This window comes from Dipodomys ordii, unplaced genomic scaffold (assembly GCF_000151885.1).
Source record: "Dipodomys ordii isolate 6190 unplaced genomic scaffold, Dord_2.0 Scaffold2, whole genome shotgun sequence".
Taxonomy (NCBI): Eukaryota; Metazoa; Chordata; class Mammalia; order Rodentia; family Heteromyidae; genus Dipodomys; species Dipodomys ordii.
In genome coordinates, this window is record NW_012267218.1 from 2,108,178 (window position 1) to 2,127,673 (window position 19,496).

General features: G+C 45.6%; 1 protein-coding gene across 1 annotated transcript in view; it reads right to left on the reverse strand.

Moving 5' to 3' along the window:
• Window positions 1-8,583, reverse strand: part of Traf3 (TNF receptor-associated factor 3) — a 65,203-nt gene extending 56,620 nt beyond the window's left edge. The window contains exon 1 of the mRNA XM_013012965.1: window positions 8,457-8,583. The gene's annotated coding sequence lies outside the window, so the exon portion shown is untranslated. The remainder of the gene's footprint in view (window positions 1-8,456) is intronic.
• Between the last annotated feature and the right edge of the window lie 10,913 nt (window positions 8,584-19,496).

Consider the following 19,496-nt stretch of genomic DNA (forward strand, 5'->3'; position numbering starts at 1 on the left):
CGCTGTAGCTCAAGTGGTAGAGCCCCATGACCGACAAAAAAAAAAAAAAAAAGACTTTACATCTGTCAAATACTTCTATGGAGATTTAATTTTTTTTGGGGGGGTCCAGTTGTGGGGCCTGAATTCTGGGCCTGGGTGCTGTCCCTCAGCTCTTCAGCTCAAGGCTAGCGCTCTACCACTGAGCCACCTTCCCAGCCCTGCACCCTGATTTTTCACCAGGTGTAACTCCTCACTGAGAGCCCGCCAGCTTCTAGAGACTAATGGCAGACTGAGCCCAGGAAAGCCTGTCACAAGGGCCCTGTCATCACGAGTTCCCTGGCCAGAGGTGGCTGCCTTCTGAGACTACAAAACCCAGGTCGGTATGAATGAAAATTCTACTTTCCACATTAGGACATTCTTTCCCAAAGAACCAAAGTCTGAGCTGACGCTGCCACGTGCCACCTGTGAGTAGAGTTTGCTGTAAGTCAGCGCAAACTTGGAGAAAAAGGTAGAAGAAGAGGAAGAACCTTACCAACTGGAGCCATCTCCAGCCAGCCTGTTGCAAGTTTTCTAGCTGGATTGTCAGCAAATCATTTAAATTTTTTTCAGAAAGATACAATGATGTATTTAAAATACAATCTTTAATCTTGTACTCAAGGAACACTATCTAGATCAATGAAGGTAATACAACATGGACACGTATGCATACACACATTCCCAGTATTCCTTCATTTGCACGTCTGTCAACCTAAAAAGGAAATTGGGGGGATTATGATCTCACTAACAGAGCACACTACCCTGCAACTCACTATGTAGCCCAAGCTGCCCCCAATTCTCAATTTTACTGTCTCAGCCTCCAATGTGTCGGGGCACTGCCATGCCCAGCTCTTAAATGTTTTTAGTGGTTATAGGGATAAATTTTTATTTCTTATGTTGCATTTAATAAGTTACATTTTCCCAAGAATTATGTCTATACCTTTCAAATTTGTCAGCATGATGCTATTTCTAGTATCGATGTGATACTTTTTTTTAAAGACTATAAATATCCCTCTAAATATATCTTTGGGTGTATACTACAAATGCATTGTGTGTGTGTGTGTGTGTGTGTGCGTGCGCGTGTGCGCGCATGCGCGCGCGCCAGTCCTAGGACTTGAATTCAAGGCCTGGGCACTGTCCTTGAGCTCTTTTGCTCAAGGCTAACACTCTACCACTTTTGAGCCACCGCTCTACTTTTTTATTTTATTTTTTTGATGGTTAATTGGAGATAAGAGTCTCACGGACTTTCCTGCGTAGGCTGGCTTTGAACCACGATCCTCAGATCTCAGGCTCCAGAATAGCTACGATTACAGGCCTAAGACTGTAAGCTTGTTTCTGCGTAGTCCAGACTAGATTCAAACCTCAGACCTTCTTGCTTTAGCCAGTTCAAGTGTTAGGATTACAGGCATGTAACATCATGCCCAGCCCAGGGTTTGAACTCAGGCCTGTGTCTGTTCAGCCTTCTTGTACGGCACTCTGCAAAGCCTGAGCCGCACCGTCAACTCTGCCTTTACTGATTATTTTGGAGATGGCACCCTCACGGCCTCTTCTGCCCAGGCTGGCTTTGAATCACAAGCCTCTAAGTCTGCTTCTTGAGTAATAAGGATTACGGCTGTGAGCTACTGGCACCAGCAATTTTCTTCTTAACTAAAAAGTTTTTTATAGGAATAAAGTTAGTGGAAAAAACAAAGATAATGAAATTAAAAGTTATAACTTTATGAAAGCATTGTCTAGAACTCATGGTACTCCATTTAACTGTCAGATGTCCATTGAAATTCACAAAAACACAACTGCTCCTCAACCTGGCCTTTGAATGTGGGTCTATCCCACACAGTGGCTCCACCTCACCCTGACTGTCTTCATCTGGGTTTACTTTTTTTTTTTTTGTCAGTCGTGGGGCTTGAATTCTGGGCCTGGGCGCTGTCCCTCAGCTCTTCAGCTCAAAGCCAGTGCTCTACCACTTAAGCCACAGCACCACTTCCAGTTTTCTGAGTGGTTTACTGGAGATAAGAGTCTCATGGACTTTCATGCCTGGGCTGGCTTTGAACTGTGATCCTCAGATCTCAGCCTCCTGAATTGCTAGGATTACAGACGTGAGCCACCAGCGCCGGGCTCTGGGTTTACTCTTGAGCTGTCTGTCAAACACTATCCTCTGGGCTCCACTCTAGTGTTCTAGTTGTGACATTATCTACTGTTTGCCATGAGACTCTGGGTTTTACTCAAGTGCATGCATCTGTAGAGCAAGGATTGTGCTCAAGAGATACCTGGGCCCAGCATCTAGCCAGGTACCAGCACACAGAGCAGACATTTCCTGACTGTGGAATTAACCTTTTCTGGAACTCTTCCTACCCAGTGAAACTGGCCAAATCTCCTCCAGCCCCAGCCCGGTGAGGACACCCTTCACACTACTGTTAACTAAGCCTGTGCTCGCTCTCTCCTGCCTTCTCTCTCCCACCCGGCTAACTTTCTGACAGACAGGGTCTCATTCAGGTTCACATCCTCAGCACTCAGAATAAAACTAACACACAGAAAGTATTTCATAAGCTGTAGCTTTATTAATTTATTCCTTACAATTATGAATATTTTTTCTTTTGTCGGTTATAGGGCTTGAACTCTGGGCCTGGGTGTTGTCCCTCAGCTCTTCAGCTCAAAGCTAGTGCTCTACCACTTGAGCCACAGTGCCACTTCCGGTTTTCTGGTGGTTTATTGGAGATAAGAGTCTCACAGACTTTCCTGCCCGGGCTGGCTTTGAACCGCGATCCTCAGATCTCAGCCTCCTGAGTAGCTAGGATTACAGGCGTGAGCCACCAATGTCCAGAAACTTTTCTTTTTTTCTTGGTCCATTAGAGAAATGAGGAAGCTGCAACACAAAGATTCACTCCCTGGATTCTATGTTCTTTACTACATCTGTTTGGACAGTGACCACATCAACAAAAGCATGCCAACGAATTGTGCTGTAAGAATCAGCAAACACACCATTACCTCAAATTTGCTCTGTACGCTTCTCAATGATTTTAAAACAACTGCTGAGTGACTAGGATGATATTTACTAATTTGCCCAAAGCTCAAGACTGAAACCTAGGTCCTCAAGGATCAGTACTCCTTTCATGGTGACTGACCAAGGTATCAGTCACAGTAAAGACTTATAAATTCAAACACTACACCATACCCAGATGCAAAATACATACCTCAAAATTCCCAAATATTGCCAGGTGCTGGTGGCTCACACCTGCAATCCTAGCTACTCAGGAGCCTGAGATCTGAGAATTGCAGTTCAAAGCCAGCCCAGGCAGGAAAGTCTATGAACGTCTTATCTCCAATTAATCACAGAAAAAGCCAGAAGTGACACAGTGGCCCAAGTGGTAGAGTGCTAACATTGAGCAAAATAAAAAAAGTTACAGGATAGCACCTAAGGCCAGAGTTTGAGCTCCAGAACCAGTGCACGCACATATTGGCACACACGCGCGCATTCAGACACACTTACGCTTAAATATCGCTGTTTAACAGATGTGCATGTCCCATGTTAAAACCATCTTTTCTCGTTGTTTTGGGTTTCGGCTCTGGCATGGCTTGTTTGCTCTTTGCTTTGGACAAAGCAGGAAGTTCACCGTAACCTTACAGCTGACTGTAGAGCACGTTTCATGGAACCAAAGCCATTTCTGACTTTGAGGAAGATACTACGTGATTATACTAAAGTAAAGTTTCTCGCATTATGTAAACAATTTGCTTAAATCCTACTACCTGTTTTTCAAACCTTCGGAATTGAGTTCAGGGTCTAGCACTCTTGCCTGGCTTTTTCTGCTGCTCAAATTGGCATTCTACCACTCTAGCTACACCCTCCACATTTTTTTGTGCTGGTCCTGGGGCTTGAACTCAGGGCCTGGGCACTATCTCTGAGTTTTTGCTCAAGGCTAGCACTTGAGCCATTTGAACCATAATTCCACTTCTAGCTCTTTGGTGCTTAATTGCAGACGCTAGTTTCCTGAGTAGCTAGGATTATAGGCGTGAGCTGTTGGCACTTGGCCAAATTGTCATTTTTAATTGACTATCAGCTTTTTCTTGATAAATCAAGATACTGTCCTCTTTCAACTAATGAAATTTTTCTTTTTCTAAGCCAAAGAACCATTTTAATGAGATTATGCTATTGAATTCAATTCTGGTATATAACATGCTTCTAATATTCGAGCCTGCTTCATAATGCAGAGACACAGAACTGCCCCCAAACATTTACCATGTGGCCGTCCTGGTCCAGCAGTAGGACCGTGCCATTGCTTCTGTCCACAGTATCACCTCTGTGTGTACACGAGTAGGCACGAAAGAGTGCCCATGTGCCCATGGGAAGGCTGGCGAAAGTGTTCAGTACATGAGTATGGCAAGGGGAGAGTGGGTAGACATGCTAAACACTTGAACTCAGCCAATGTGCATCAAAACCCCTGCGCTCCCTTCTCCTGATGGGAGATATGCTCGAGATGTTCTTTCTGCCTACAGCACAGCCTCTGCCAGTCACATTCCCATGACATCCCCTCCCCCTCCACCATGAAAACCTGCATGTTTGGGTTTTTTTTTTCAAACAAATAATGGGTTTCAATATAATATATTTACCACTCCAAATAGTGTCCCTTATATGTTCATATCTTTTTGTTTGTTTTTGGATCTAGATTCCAGATATGAAAGAAAACATCCTGTATTTGTCTTTCTCCCTTTCTCTTTCTCTCCCCCTCCCTCCTTCCCACCTTCCTTCCTTCTTTCTTTTGTTCTGTCAGTTGTGGGGCTTGAACTAAGGGCCTGGGCACTTGAGCAACAGTGCCACTTCTGGTTTTTGAGTGGTTAACTGGAGATAAATCTCAGGGGCACTTTTCTGCCTGAGCTGGCTTCAAACCACAATCCTCAGATCTCAGCCTCCTGAGTAGCTAGGATGACAGCCGTGAGCCACGAGCACCCAACAGTCTATATTTGTCTTTCTGAGTCTGACTTATTTCCCTTAACATGATTCTCTCCAGTTCTAACCATTTTTCCTGTAAATGGTATAACTTCATTCTTCTTCATGGCTAAATAATACTACATTGTATATATAATTCATAACATAGGCTAAGCCTATTGCTTGGCTTTGACATACTAACTTTGATTCCTTTGGATATAAGCCCAGGAGTGGCACAGCAGGATCATAGGGTAGTTACTTCTATTTGCCAAGGAACCTGAATACTGATTTCCATAAGGCCCAGACTACTTTACATTTCCAACAGTGTAAAAGAGTTCCTCTTTTTTCCTCACATCTTTACCAGCAAAAACCTAGTTTAAAGTTCACATCTACCTAAGCCTAAACATGAACCCATAATGCATGTAACCAATGTTTCAGAAATGCTGCAGCCTTGGGGGTGGGGGGAGGATTGGGCGGGGGAAGCTTGGAAGGGATGGGAAGGGGAAACAAAGGAGGAGGCTACAATGCTTGATAAGAAATGTACTCATTATCTTGCCCATGTAATTGTAACCCCTCTGTACAGTTTTTTCACAATAGAAAAAAAAATGCTGCAGCTAAAGCTACCAGCAACCTTCAGTTTACCAATTTCCATCTTAGACCTGAATTCATGCTAGAGGACTCAAGACATGTAGGTCTACAATTATACCCTAATATCCTAATCTTTCATTTTGGGCCACAGAATAAATTAATAGTCCATCATTTCAGGTCAGTGAAAATATTCTAAATGAACTGGTAGTGATGCTGCACAATGTGAATGAGTAACCTGACTAATAGGGTCAAGTTTGATATGCAAATTACTCAGTTATCAAAAACATTTGTTTTCTTCTTCTTTTTTTTTTTTTTGGTCTGTCATGGGACTTGAACTCTGGGCCTGGGCGCTGTCCCTCAGCTCTTCAGCTCAAGGTGAGAACTCTACCTCTTGAGCCACAACACTACTTCCAGTTTTCTGGTGTTAATTGGAGATAAGTCTCATGGACTTTCCTGCCTAGACTAGGTTGGAACCACGATCCTCAAATCTCAGCCTCCTGAGTAGCTAGGATTACAGGCATGAGCCCCCGGCACCTGGCTTCCTTAAGGTTTTTATTTTGCTCAAGGCTAGCACTCTACCATTACTGAAGATAAAAGTCTCCAATACATGTATGAGCCATGGACATCCAGCTTAAAACATTTATTTTTTAAATGCCTGATTATCAAAAGAGTACAAACTCTGCATGTTTTAATCTCTTAACACAGCAATGTTAAAACGAAACCTCCATCATCTAATATCCATGAATGAAGCACTAAGAATTTTAGGAACTAGGCTATAGAACAAATGGCCCCAAAATGTAGCACAGGAACCCACACTTGTTATGTCCCTGGACTTGTGGTTCAGAGATCTGGACAGAGCAGAGAGGATGATGGTCAGTCTGCTTCAGTGCCTTGACTGAAAAACATAAAGCTACAGTCACTTGAAGGACCATTCACTCAACTGCTGGGTGGCTGCTGAACTGCAGGCCTTGCCACATGGCCTTTCCATGTGGACTAGATGAACTTCCTCCACATGGCAACTAGATCTCCCTACAGCAAATATCCCAAAAAGAGAAGCCAAGCAAAAACTGTGTCCCATTCAAGACCTAACTCAGAAGTTACCCAGAGACTCTCTCCCGTGACAGGGTCATTCCCACCCTAGGTTCACAACAGAGGAACAGGAACTCCATCTATTTGTGAAAATCCCACATCAGAACATGTAGATGGGGCTGGGAAGGGAAGGTGGCTTAGAGGTAGAGTGCTTGCTGCCTAGCATGCATGAAGCTCTGGGTTTGACTCCTCAGTACCATGTAAACAGAAAAAGCCAGAAGTGGCGCTGTGGCTCAAGTGGCAGCGTGCTAGCCTTGAGCAAAAAAAGCTCAGGGACACTGTCCAGGCCTGAGTTCAAGCCCTAGGACTGGCAGAGAGAGAGAGAGAGAGAGAGAGAGAGAGAGAGGATGCCAGTTGCTTATATCTGTAATCCTAACTACTCAAGAGGCTGAGATCTGTGGAATCTGTTTTGTTTTTGTTTTTTGTCAGTCATGGAGCTTGAACTCTGGGTCTGGGCGCTGTACCTCAGCTCTTCAGCTCAGGGCTAGTGCTCTACCAGTTCTGGCTCTTTCTGCTTATGTGGTGCTGAGGAATTGAACCCAGGGCCTTGTGCATACAAGGTAAGCACTCTACCACTGAGCCACCTTCCCAGCCCCTGAAGAACATGTTTTGAAACCAGCCTGGGCTTTCCGGAAAGTTCATAAGACTCAGACCTCCAATTAACCACCAAAATGTTGGAAGTAGAGCTGTGGGCCAAGTGCTAAGAATGTTAGCTTTGAGTGAAAAAAAAACCGTAAAGAATAGCACCTAAGCCCTTAGTTCAAGCCCCAGCACTGACACAAAACAAAACAAAAAGAATATGTAGTACAAGAAATGTCACTGGGGCCATTAGTCATACTAAGTGAGCTACAATAAAATCTCAACTTCCTGGCTGGGCGCTGGTAGCTAATGCTTGTAATCCTCGCTACTCAGGAGGCTGAGATCTGAGGATCACAGTTCAAAGCCAACTCCAGCAGAAAAATCTGTGAGACTCTTATCTCCAATTAACCACCAGAAAACCAAAAGTAGCATTGTGGCTCAAAGTGGCAGAGGGCTAGCCTTGAGCAAAAAAGCTCAGGGACAGGGGTTGGGAAGGTGGCTCAGTAGAGCGCTTGCCGTGCATGCATGAGGCCCTGGGTTCGATTCCTCAGCACCACATAAGCAAGGGAAAAAAAGCCGGAAGTGGCACTGTGGCTCAAGTGGTAGAGTGCTAGCCTTGAGCTGAAGAGCTGAGGGACAGTGCCCAGGCCCAGAGCTCAGGCCCCATGACCGGACCCAAAAAAAAAAAAAAAAGCTCAGGGTCAGGGCCCAGGCCCTGAGTTCAAGCCCCATGATCAAAAATAATAATAATAACAACAACAACAATAAAATCTCAATCTTCTCTAAACACTGGAAATAATAAGCCAGGGTTAACAAGAATTTGGCTAGAAAAATTAATTAGCATTACAAACACTTGTAAGCTAACATAATAAATCAGTTGTGATTTGTAAGCAAATCTACAGTCACTCTGTTATCTTGCTTTCCTAAGTTCAGTTTCATGACCTTCATTTAACTGGTGGTGAGTCTGGTTTGCCGAGGGGCTGCTGGGCACTGCAGCCTCTCTACAGGGCACAGAGCACAGCAAGCAGGCAGACCACACTCGGGTGTGCAAGTCCTCTCCTACATGGTATGCGGTCTGAAGGCAGAGGTCATGTTCTTCACCTGATTTTACAGCTGCCTCCAGCACTGAGTATAAAAGTTTGATAAATGACCCAAGAAAGGGAAGATGGGGTGTTTCAAAATTCTTAACTAGAAAGCTCTGTCACAGGCCTGTTATGACAGGCCTCTTTCTGACAAAAGGAAAACAAACAATGAGCCGAGAGCAAACCTTGTCTGTCAGGAAAGTGATCCTCAGGAGACTAGAGAGCCAGGAGCCAGGTTTCTGATCCTAAATCTGGTTCTGACTTGCTTTGGGATCTTAACCAAGTGGCATAACTTCTTTGGGCCTCAGTTTCTTCATCTGTAAAATAAAGGGATAGGAGTGAATAATTCCTTCCTTTTTTCAACAGTACTAGATTGTGAACTGAGAGACCCTGCCTGCCAGTCAGGGGCTCTTCCATCTACCAAAGTCACACCCCAGCCCTTAGCTATCGATAAAATAGGACCTTGCATTTTTGCCCAGGGCTGACCCTGACCTCAATCTTTCTACCTACCATAGCACCAGGCCCAGCTTATTTGATATGAAGTCTACTTTTTGCCCAGGTTAGACTGACTCCATCCTCTTTACTTCCTCTTCCCAAGCAGCTCTGATTATAGGCACGAGTCACAGCACCTGACCTAGACAAAGATTCTTCAATGAAGCCACAACAATACAGCTACTGACACAGACCTGAAAGACTAGCCTTCCTCCAAGTTTAACTGTATGAGCAGAGCACCGACCAACAAAAGAATGAACTATCACCAGTGGCTCATGCTTGTCATCCTAGCTAATCAGGAGGCTGAGATCTGAGGAGTATGGTTCAAAGACAGCTTGGGTAGGAAAGTCTGAGATTGTTATCTCCAATTAAGCAAATGGTAAAATACTAACCTTGAATAAAAAAACCACTCAGGGACAACACCCAGGCCCTGAGTTAAAGCTCCAATACCAACAAGAATCCCAAATGAATGTGAAAATGTCCTACTGGCCAAGGAATCACCACCTTGGCAGACATCATTCTTGTAGCTCCAGGTTTCTAATCTCAGATCTCTTAAAAGAAGTTTCAGCCGGGCGCCGGTGGCTCATGCCTGTAATCCTAGCTACTCAGGAGGCTGAGATCTGAGGATCGAGGTTCAAAGCCAGCCCGGGCAGAAAAGTCCATGAGACTCTTATTTCCAATAAACCACTAGAAAACCAGAAGTGGCACTGTGGCTCAAGTGGTAGAGTGCTCGCCTTGAGCTGAAGAGCTGAGGGATAACTCCCAAGCCCAGAGTTCAAGCCCCACAACCAAAAAAAAAAAAAAAAAGTTTCAATTTGGTAATGTCAATGTAGTCTAAATGTTCAATAGGAAGTAATTTCAAAGAAACTAAGCAATAAACAAAAAATGATCTTTTGTTATGAAAACAGTAAGCCCTTATTCATTATCTTCAAGTTTTTTGTATTTGTGTGTGTGTGTGTGTGTGTGTGTGTGTGTGTGCGTGCGCGCGCACGCACCATTCCTGGAGCTTGAATTCAGGGTATGGGCACTGTCCCTGAGCTTTTTTGCTTAAAGCTAGTATTCTACCACTTGAGCCACAGCTCCACTTCTGGCTTTTCAGTGGTTATTGGGGATAACAATCTCACAGATTTTTCCTGCTGGCTTCGAACCACAATCCTCATATCTCAGCCTCCTCAGAGTCATGGATTTTCCTGCATGAACTGGTTTTAAACCACAATCCTCAGATTTGGCCTCCTGAGTAGCCAGGATTACAGGCATTTATCACCAGTACCTGGCTTAACCTTGAACATATTTTTTAAAGACTTTTTTCTATTAGCATACTTTAGTTGTGCAAAGGGAAGTTCACTGTGACATCTCCAGGCATATACACAACGCACCCTATCAACTATACCTTTTCTATCACTCTCCTGTAGCCCCTTCTTAAAATAATTTCAATGGTTTCATTGTTCTCTTTTCTTTTTTTTTTTGTCGGTCGTGGGGCTTGAACTCTGGGCTTGGGCGCTGTCCTTGCGCTCTTCAGCTCAAGGCGAGCCCTCTACCGCTTAAGCCACAGAACCACTTTCAGTTTTCTAGCAGGGTTTATTGGAGATAAGAGTCTCATGAACTTTCCTGCTCAGGCTGGCTTTGAACCACGATCCTCAGATCTCAGCCTCCTGAGTAGCTAGGATTACAGGCTGGTGGCTCACACCTATAATCCTAGCTATTCAGAAGGATGAGATCTGAGGATCGCGGTTCAAAGCCAGCCCGGGGAAGGGGAAGGAGAGTCCACTAGAAAACTGGAAGTGGTGCTGTGGCTCTAGCGGTAGAATACTAGCCTTGAGCTGAAGAGCTGAGGGACAGCGTCCAAGCCCAGAGTTCAAGAACCATGATCAATCAAATAAATAATTACACGCACACAAACTGTTCACTATATTCATTCTCTCCTCCCTCCTGCTGATAACTACTTCCTCCCCCACCAAAGAGCCTGTTTTACTCTTCTGTCAATTTTCTTTTTAATTGGTCGTGGGGCTTGAACTCTGGGCCTGGGGGTCGTCCCTCAGCTCTTCAGCTCAAGGAAAGCACTCTACCACTTGAGCCACAGTGCCACTTCCAGTTTTCTGGTGGTCAATTAGAGATAAGAGTCTCACGGAGTTTCCTGCCTGGGCTGGTTGTGAACCATGATCCTCAGATCCCAGCCTCCTGAGTAGCTTGGATGACAAGCATGAGCCACTGGTGCCTACCTTAAATTTTTTAATATATTAATCATACGAAGAAATTTCACTAGGACATGTTCTTTCTAATGTGAGTCTCCCTCCACTAAACCAACGGTGATGACACCCTAGACATAAACAGGCAGGGTTGCCTCCCAGAAAGTGAGGGTCTCTGGAGCTTCGGGTATGTGCCTGGACAGAGTGCTTCAGACATACAGACAGCCTGCCAGAGTCACAGCAACACTCTGCTGCGACGATCTTTTGCGGGCATCAGGTAGGTACTCCCAGCCCGAGGGAGTCACACACAAACCAGCCCCAACCTGAGGCCAAACCATCTGTGAACCAAGGAACCAAGAGGCAAGATGTCACCGGAGAAAAATCTGAGCTGAATGGCCAACTCTGGTATGCAAAGAGAAAGGACATGCGTCCCATCAACAGCCAAATTCATTTACACTAATCATGAATAGCCAAATTTATTTACACTAATTGTGAATGCAGGCCCTCAGCTGGAAAATCTCACTTGAAATGCCAGAAGGTTGAGCCCATTCATATGCTTTTCAAAATTCCTGCAGTTGCCATGGTAACCTTGACATTGTATTTTTGGCATTGGACATGTAGAATTACTACCCATAATGCACTTAATACAGTTTGGGGCCACCAATTCACAGCAAAATAAATCTGAGTTCAGACTCTTTTCCTCCCTCTCAGATAAACAAAAAGGAGCAGCTGGAGGTAGTACCCACATACCCCACCGACAAGCTCTGAGCCCACACCTGACAAAATGCCCTGCTGAAAGCAGAATAAACACTCTGGGAACTGGACCTCCTCACCCTAAATTACCATACGGCGGGACTCATAAGAAGGAAATGTCCCCGCCAGATTCATGAAATTGTCACTGTTCAAAAGAAACAAACATGTTAAAATTTTTAGCTACAGCACTGAAATGCAATTCTGTGTAGAAGGACAAAGAAAAACACACAGAGCTTTTCTAAGAACACATTTACTAATCCATTTAGAGGACACTGTCCACACTGAGTAAGATAATCCTTCAAATGTCACAATTATTACTAAAATAACAAAAATAAAGTTTTATTTCTTAGGTTTAGAAGGGACTTAATGACTAATTAATCATAATGCTTTGATGTGGAATATTCCTGAACATTTAAAATACATGCAGGATTTTAAAAGTCCCTTACCTTTGTATAATCCACCATCTGAACAGAAAAATGAAAAAATTATTGGGCACCAACTGCAAAGCCATACTCGATGCACAGGAAAGCCCACTGCACCAGAACCTCAGGGTTGCAGGACAAGGCTATGCTTGCTACGGCACTCACACAATTACCAGCCTACCTCTGACTGCTGAACCGCAGGTCCAGGGCAGAGCTGCCTCCCGCAGCTCCTCCTTCAGCTCCCAGGAAGCAGTGTGAAGGGGAGTAAAAGACTCCACCACGGGCGGTTTCCATATTTACAGAGACTTTGATAACCGCTGCATTGCAGTCTTTCTGAAAGCTACTAACCTTAGGAGCAACAGCGCAGATGAGAGACTCCCCAGCAGAGGAAGCTGCCTTTGGAATCACACGGATTTTTAAGGATCTTTTTAAAGTGTTACCAACTCCTGGGGATATTTCTAGATTTCCAATCTGTTTCCTACAGGTTGATTGGTTTGAGGTTTTTACTGGAGGATGGCTATGGCAGTTGGTCGTACTGGGTGCAAATGCTGAAGTGGATGTAATGTGCATTGTGACACACACCCATTAATGCGCGAGCACTCCCTGCACATCTGCTGAACTCCAGCTTCACAGCCCCTGCAGAGAGCTCGTAGGAGTAAACCACGGTTTTCAACACATGAAAAATGCAAGCACAGCAAGCATGTCTAGCTCAGATGCAGGCAGCAACCACCCAGACACCCAGCTACCTCCCAGTGTGGTACAAACCATGATGTGCTCAGAGCACTTGAAATAGTAAACCTATTAGATTCATAACAAGACTTCTGAAACAGCACGGTCACTAAACCACCTCCATTCATTTGTTCATTCATTCATGCATTTATTCAATACACTAGCCACTTGCTCTATGTAAAAGGACACGTAAGTTAGAGGTTGCAGAGAGCGAGGACAAGTACTACAGACAGGGCCAGCACACAACAGGAGGGGGAGTGGAGCAACCCTGGGGACGCAGCCAGGAGTTAGGACCAGCCCCACGGGGAAGGAGCACTTGATGGGAGTGAAAGGATATTCTGATCCTTTCCGCTGGGCCTGGAACAGGGGGGAATGAGGATAAGCATCCTTTTCCGGATCCTCAACAATGGTGCACAGGCTCTCTTCTGTCCCCCAGACCTCACAGCAGCTCTGCACACGCACAACAGACACACACTGAGTCACATGCATGCCCGAGGCATGAAGGGGCTGAAAGGAGGTGCAGAATCTGCAGGTGGTAGCAGCTGTGTGCCAGGCTATCCCACCACGCCGCCCTCAGCGGAGAGCAGCGGACTGGCTCATGGTGATCCTGGCGATACTCCTGGCAGGGACCCAGCTACTCTTTGTACCGCCTCTGCACTGTACCTAGTGCCCAGACCCACAGTGATCAAGCACTAAAAACGGGATGAATGAACACACACATTAAGAACTGATAGTCAGTCCCTCGCTGCACTCATGTGAGCCGGCCAGCAGCACACCTGCGGACAACGTGCTGTTCTCTGCATGAGAATACCCCTTCTTTGCCTTCCCCATCCACTAACTCCCCTTGAACCCCGATGCTCTGGAATCCTCTCCTGCAGGAAGTCTTCAGGCTTCCCACCCCTAGCACAGGGTCCTTTGCCCAGGCTCCTGATCTCACCAGTCAATTCACTGTACCAACCGTCAATTTTATATCCACACGTGTAAGGCATTAATTACCGCTGTGGCTGTGTTCACAGTAGACACATAGACAGCACTCCAGCCCCTCTCCCCCAACTCATTTGTTCCCAGTATCATCTCCAAACTGACAAGACAGGGAGTGTGAGGCATGAAGGAGCGAAGTCACGTCCAATCACAGGAGCGGGGATCCAAGCCCAGGCCCTGCCCCCGCACCACCCCTGCTGGCCATCTTTTGCTTTCATGGGCAGTGGCAAGGCTCCAGCCAGGACTGACAGGACAGCACTGAGGCCATGCCCGTGGGACGGCGCTGACGGGACCCTGAAAGGCAGTTCCACAGCAGTCTGACCCCTCCTTCCCATCTTCAAGGGAAGATGAGTAAGTGAATAGTTACGTGGCAGAACGGCATTCTGGTCAAGGGACTGCCCAGAGGACCACAGAACCCGAACATCACACTGCCCAGGGCCTCTGGGCCCTCTTACAAAGAGCTCTGCGATGTTCTCATCATGACAAAACCAGCTAATGAACCACTTCTCTGAATGCATCCCCATCGTCTCATGATGCATGACTGAGTATCAGACCAAAGCAGACACACCTTGTATAAATTCCTGACTGGAAAAAATCTCACAGCAGTGGCAGAAGAGCAGAGAAAGAACACAGGAGGCATGAGGAAATCCCTTTTCCCATCACTGCTTTATAAGCTCACCAGAGCAGTTTAAAGCCCCAGAGGAGCTTTTATCAGAAGCCGCTGGGCCCCAGGGCTCCTCTGGTCACAGAAGTTCCAAGAGAACCCTGCCTTTCAAGTCAGGAGCCACGGCTTCCTCCCCGTGGAGCCCCACTCCTGTCACTGCAGTGCAGTGACACGACTTCCCCACCGAGCCTCTGCAGCCAGCCCCTGGGTCCGGGAGAAGACAGAGGTCTCACATCAAGGCTCTGTCTCCTGGGATGGACAGAGAGAGAGGCTGGCAGATGGACGGGCAGGCGGCGCATGCAGGTGGAGAGGCCTGAAGAGAACACAAGCAGCCTCCCCGCGCTGCCAGTGGGGAGGGCCAGAGGAGCTCGCCACGCATCCCTCCAAATCACCTGTCCGCTTGACGCTAAGCCAACAACGGGGAAACTCAGTGGGCAAGAGCCAGGCGCCATGGCTAGTGGAGGTGCCTGTGCCATCTCTTCTCTACAGATGGGGAGGGGGCAAGACCAACAGAGAAACAACTTTCCAGGTGCCCCTGTGGTGCGCAAGCAGAGCTGCTTCACCTCGGCTCCGTTGGTTCTGTGGGCATGGTGGGGCGCTCCTGGCAAGGGCAGGACTTAGACATCTTACCTCTACTGCAGGGGAGCAGAAAGGGCCCTGAGGCTCTGACTCCTCCAATCCATCATGCCCTCAGAATCCCAGGAAAGGTGTGAGGACTATACTCACCACCTTACAGGGTTGATTTCATTTTCAGCTGAGGCAATGCTGTGAAATGCTCCTGAAGGGACAGGATACCTCAACATGTTTACACAGGAAGTGGCGCTGTGGCTCAAGGTGATACAGCGCTAGCCTGGAGCAACAAAGCTCAGGGACAGCCCCTGGGCCGGGAGTTCAAGCCCTGCAACCCACAAAAAACAAAACCAAACAGTGTGCACAAACATTTACAAAATGTAGCCACAAAGCACTCACTTTAAGTATATGATGAGAGAACTAAAGGACTCTCACTATTAATTGGAGTAACCATGGCAAACCTGTCTCTTTATTAAACAGCAGTAATAAAAATAATCTAATTAAGACAAATCAGCTAATGGACATTTACACAGATTTGATATAATTGTGGAGGCATCTGTACAGGTTTCATTTGGATACTTAACAAAATGCTAAAGAGCACCATTACTACCCTAAGGTACCTACCACTTCAAAAATACAACCCAGGGCTGAGGATGTGGCTTAGTGGTAGAGTGCTTGCCCAGCATTCAAGAAATACTCAGCACCACATAAACAGAAAAAGGCAGAAGTGACACTGTGGCTCAAGTGGTAGAGTGCTAGCCTTGAACAAAATGAAGCTCAGGAACAGTGCCCGGCCTCTGAGTTCAACAAGGCTCCAGAACCTGAGCTGGGAATGTGGCTTAGTGGTAGAGTGCTTGCTTAACATGCATGAAGCCCTGGGTTTGATTGTTCAGTACTACATAAGCAGAAAAAAGCCAGAAGTGGTTGTATGGCTCAAGTGGAAGAGTGCTAGCCTTGAGTACAGAGAGGCTCAGGGACAGCGCCCAGGCCAAGTTCAAGCCCCAGGACTGGCACACACACAAAAAGCTCTAGAAGTGTCAAAAAAGAAGAATGAGGATTAGGAGGACAACGAGGAGGAGGAGAAAAGAAGGAAGAAAAAAATACAACACAGTACCTAAATCAACATGAAAAAACTAAAGGAGAGGGTGGAACACTTCCTGAAGGGAAAACACACAATCATTCCCAGTCACTCTCAGTACTGCTGGAGCTGAACAGCAAAGGATGTCCCCAAGAGGAAGTAGGAGAAAAAAAAAAAAAAGAACAAAATGTACAATAAAATAAAGGCAAAATTTAGTTGACTAGAATATATGCTTAGTTTTTTGCCCAAAGTCTAACAGACAGGACTGCACCATGCCTGTCAGGTTTGACTTGGTCTTGGGAAAGAAGGGCGAGGGAAGTTTGTTTCCCTGAGCAACAGTGGGTCCCAAGGGTTTCAAACCCGAAGAACACAGCCACTGAGTGATCGACACAGGCCAAACGAGCCCCAGTGACAAGCAGCAACACCTCTTCACACATAAAAATGGGAACCAGAACAGTAAATAAAAGAAGCATGATATAATGATATCATAAACTCCTAAGTATGTGCGTATGTGTGTACACATACGTGTGTTATGTTTATACAAACTCTTGTGTGTGAATGAATGAATGTCATAACAGCCAAAAAGCCACACCACCACCAATGTTTATTAACAGGATTGATGAGTACCTCCAAGTGTCCATACAATGCAATAACAGCTGACATTATAACAACCTACTGTTAACCACTGAAATGTGCTACAACATGGATAAACCTTGGAAACATCATGCTAAGAACAACAGGCCAGTCACACAAAAATAACACTGCCAGATGTGGTGGGTCACACCTGTAATCCCAGCTAATCAGAGGGTAGGAGGAGAAGGGTTATGCTCCCAGATCAGTTCCAGCAAAATTATCAAGGTTCTAGGAAAACAAAACGAACTAAAAACAAAAGGGCTAGGCAACAGTGGCTCACACTTGTAATCCTAGCTACTCACAAGGCTGAGATCTGAGAATCAAGGTTCTAAGCCAGCCCAGGTGGGAAAATCCATGAGACTCTTGAACTCTAGGCCTAGGTGCTGTCCCTCTGCTCTTCCGCTCAAGGCGAGGGCTCTACCATTTGAGCCACAGTGCAACTTCTGGTTTTCTGAGTGGTTTACTGGAGATAAGAGTCTCACCACCTTTCCTGCCTGCGCTTTCTTTGAATTGCGATCCTCATATCTCAGCCTCCAGAGTAGCTAGGATTGGGGCTGGGAAGGTGGTTTAGTGGTAGAGTGCTTGCCTTGCATGCCTGATGCCCTGGGTTCGATTCCTCAGCACCACATAAGCAGGAAAAAAAAGCCAGAAGTGGTTCTATGGCTCAAGTGGTAGAGCACTAGCCTTGAGCTGAAGAGCTCAGGGACAGCGCTCAGGCCCAGAGTTCAGGCTCACAACCGGATCCAAAAAGAAAAAAAAACAGAGTAGCTAGGATTACAGGAGTAAGCCACCATACCCAGCCACCACACCCAGCATTCTATGAGACTCTTAACTCCAATAAACCACAAGAAAACCAGAAGTGGCATTGTGGCTCAAGAGGTAGAGCACTTGAGCACTTGCAGAGTTGAGGAGCTGAGGAACAGTGCCCAAGCCCTGAGTTCAAGCCCCACAACCAACCAAAAAGGAGTGTGGCTCAAGTGGTAAAGTGGTAGAGTGCCTGCCTAGCAGGTTCTCCATCCCCAGAATTAAAAAGAACAACTGATTACGGCAAAACCACATTGTCTAACCTTAACAAGTTCCACCTTTGCCATCTCTCCATCTGGAAGTTCTCAACAATCCAACTCACAGAAAGTACCGAGGCCAATGGGGAACCAGAGTCGAATTTGCTAATTGGCTGAAACTGTCTTCACAAAGTTGCATCTCTTCCACAGGAACCGAAGCACATCTACCCACAATTCACAATGATTCAGCCAGTGTGCAAAATATTTTACATAACAGGAAAATTTATTGTGACTCCAAAGTTCAGTATGTTCTCATTAAATTACCAGAAATTACAAATGTGAACATGCCTCTGTTAACTGAATCAAAATGGAAACAAGAACTTACTTTCTTTAAGTTTACACACATTTTTGGTCTGGCTGATCAAACCTTTTAATGACACTATTTTTAATTACTCAGGTTGGTAAAGTCATAGTTTGAATACTAAAAGAAGAAAATCTGCATGTTGGCAAAATAAGTAATTAGATTCTATATCACTGCAAAGTTTACAGAGGTTTTGTAAACAGCTGCATGGTAAAATGGTTTCTCCAAAATTATAATGCCATCTAATGTGCTAATGAATCCATTGTTTACAAAAACACATTTCTGAGGAGCATCATACAATATTATAAGCCATTTAGCATTTTTCTACATGCTATATTAAGTGCTTTTTTAAATCACAGTAAAAGAAGGTATTTAAACCATTAAAACAAGCCAGGAACCCATAGCTCACACCAGTAATCCTAGCCACTCAAGAGGCGAGATCTGAGGATCCCGGTTCAAAGCCAGCCCAGGCAGCAAGCCCGTGAGACTCTTTTCTCCAATTAACCAACAGAAAACCAGAAGTGGCACTGTGGCTCAAGTGGTAGAGCGCTAGCCTTGAGCTGAAGAGCTGAGAGACAACACCCAGGCCCAGAGTTCAAGCCCTACAACCGACCAAAAAAAAAAAAAATTAGCTAAGACTTTTCTATTGTGCCTTAATTTTTAAAGACCACACTTGTATATAAACACTCTATACAGATGTATATATTCCAAACTACATAACCTATCCATGTGTATTGACAGATTTAAGAAGTCAAGCATTCCAACTCTATGAACAAAACCATCAGGGATTTTGGGGGGCTTGGGATTTCTCCAGTCCTGGGGCTTGAACTCCTGGGTGCAGACCCTCAGCTGCTTTTTTCTCAGGGCGAGCACACTACAACTTGAGCCAAAGCTCCACTTTTGGCTTTTTGGGGGTAGTTTATTGGAGATAAGTCTCACAGACTTTCCTAGCTGGCTTCAAACTGCCATTCTCAGATCTCAGCCTCCTGTGTATCGAGGTTTACAGTCCTGAGCCAGAGCTCAGGGCTTCATTAGGCATTTTTTTACTTTACAGGTTGGTTCCCAGAACAGAGTACTTGCAAAGCACAACAGAGAGTCTCTTTCTGGCCGCATTAAATAAAACATTTAGAAATAATAATTATAAAACCATTTGGTGGGCTGGGAAGGTGGCTCAGTGGTAGAGTGCTTGCTTTGCATGCCTGAGGCCCTGGGTTCGATTCCTCAATACCACATAAGCAAAAAGAAAAAAGTCGGCAGTGGTGCTGTGGCTATAGTGGTAGAGGGCTAGCCTTGAGCTGAAGAGCTGAGGGACAGCGCCCAGGCCCAGAGTTCAAGCCCCACAACCGGACTAAAAA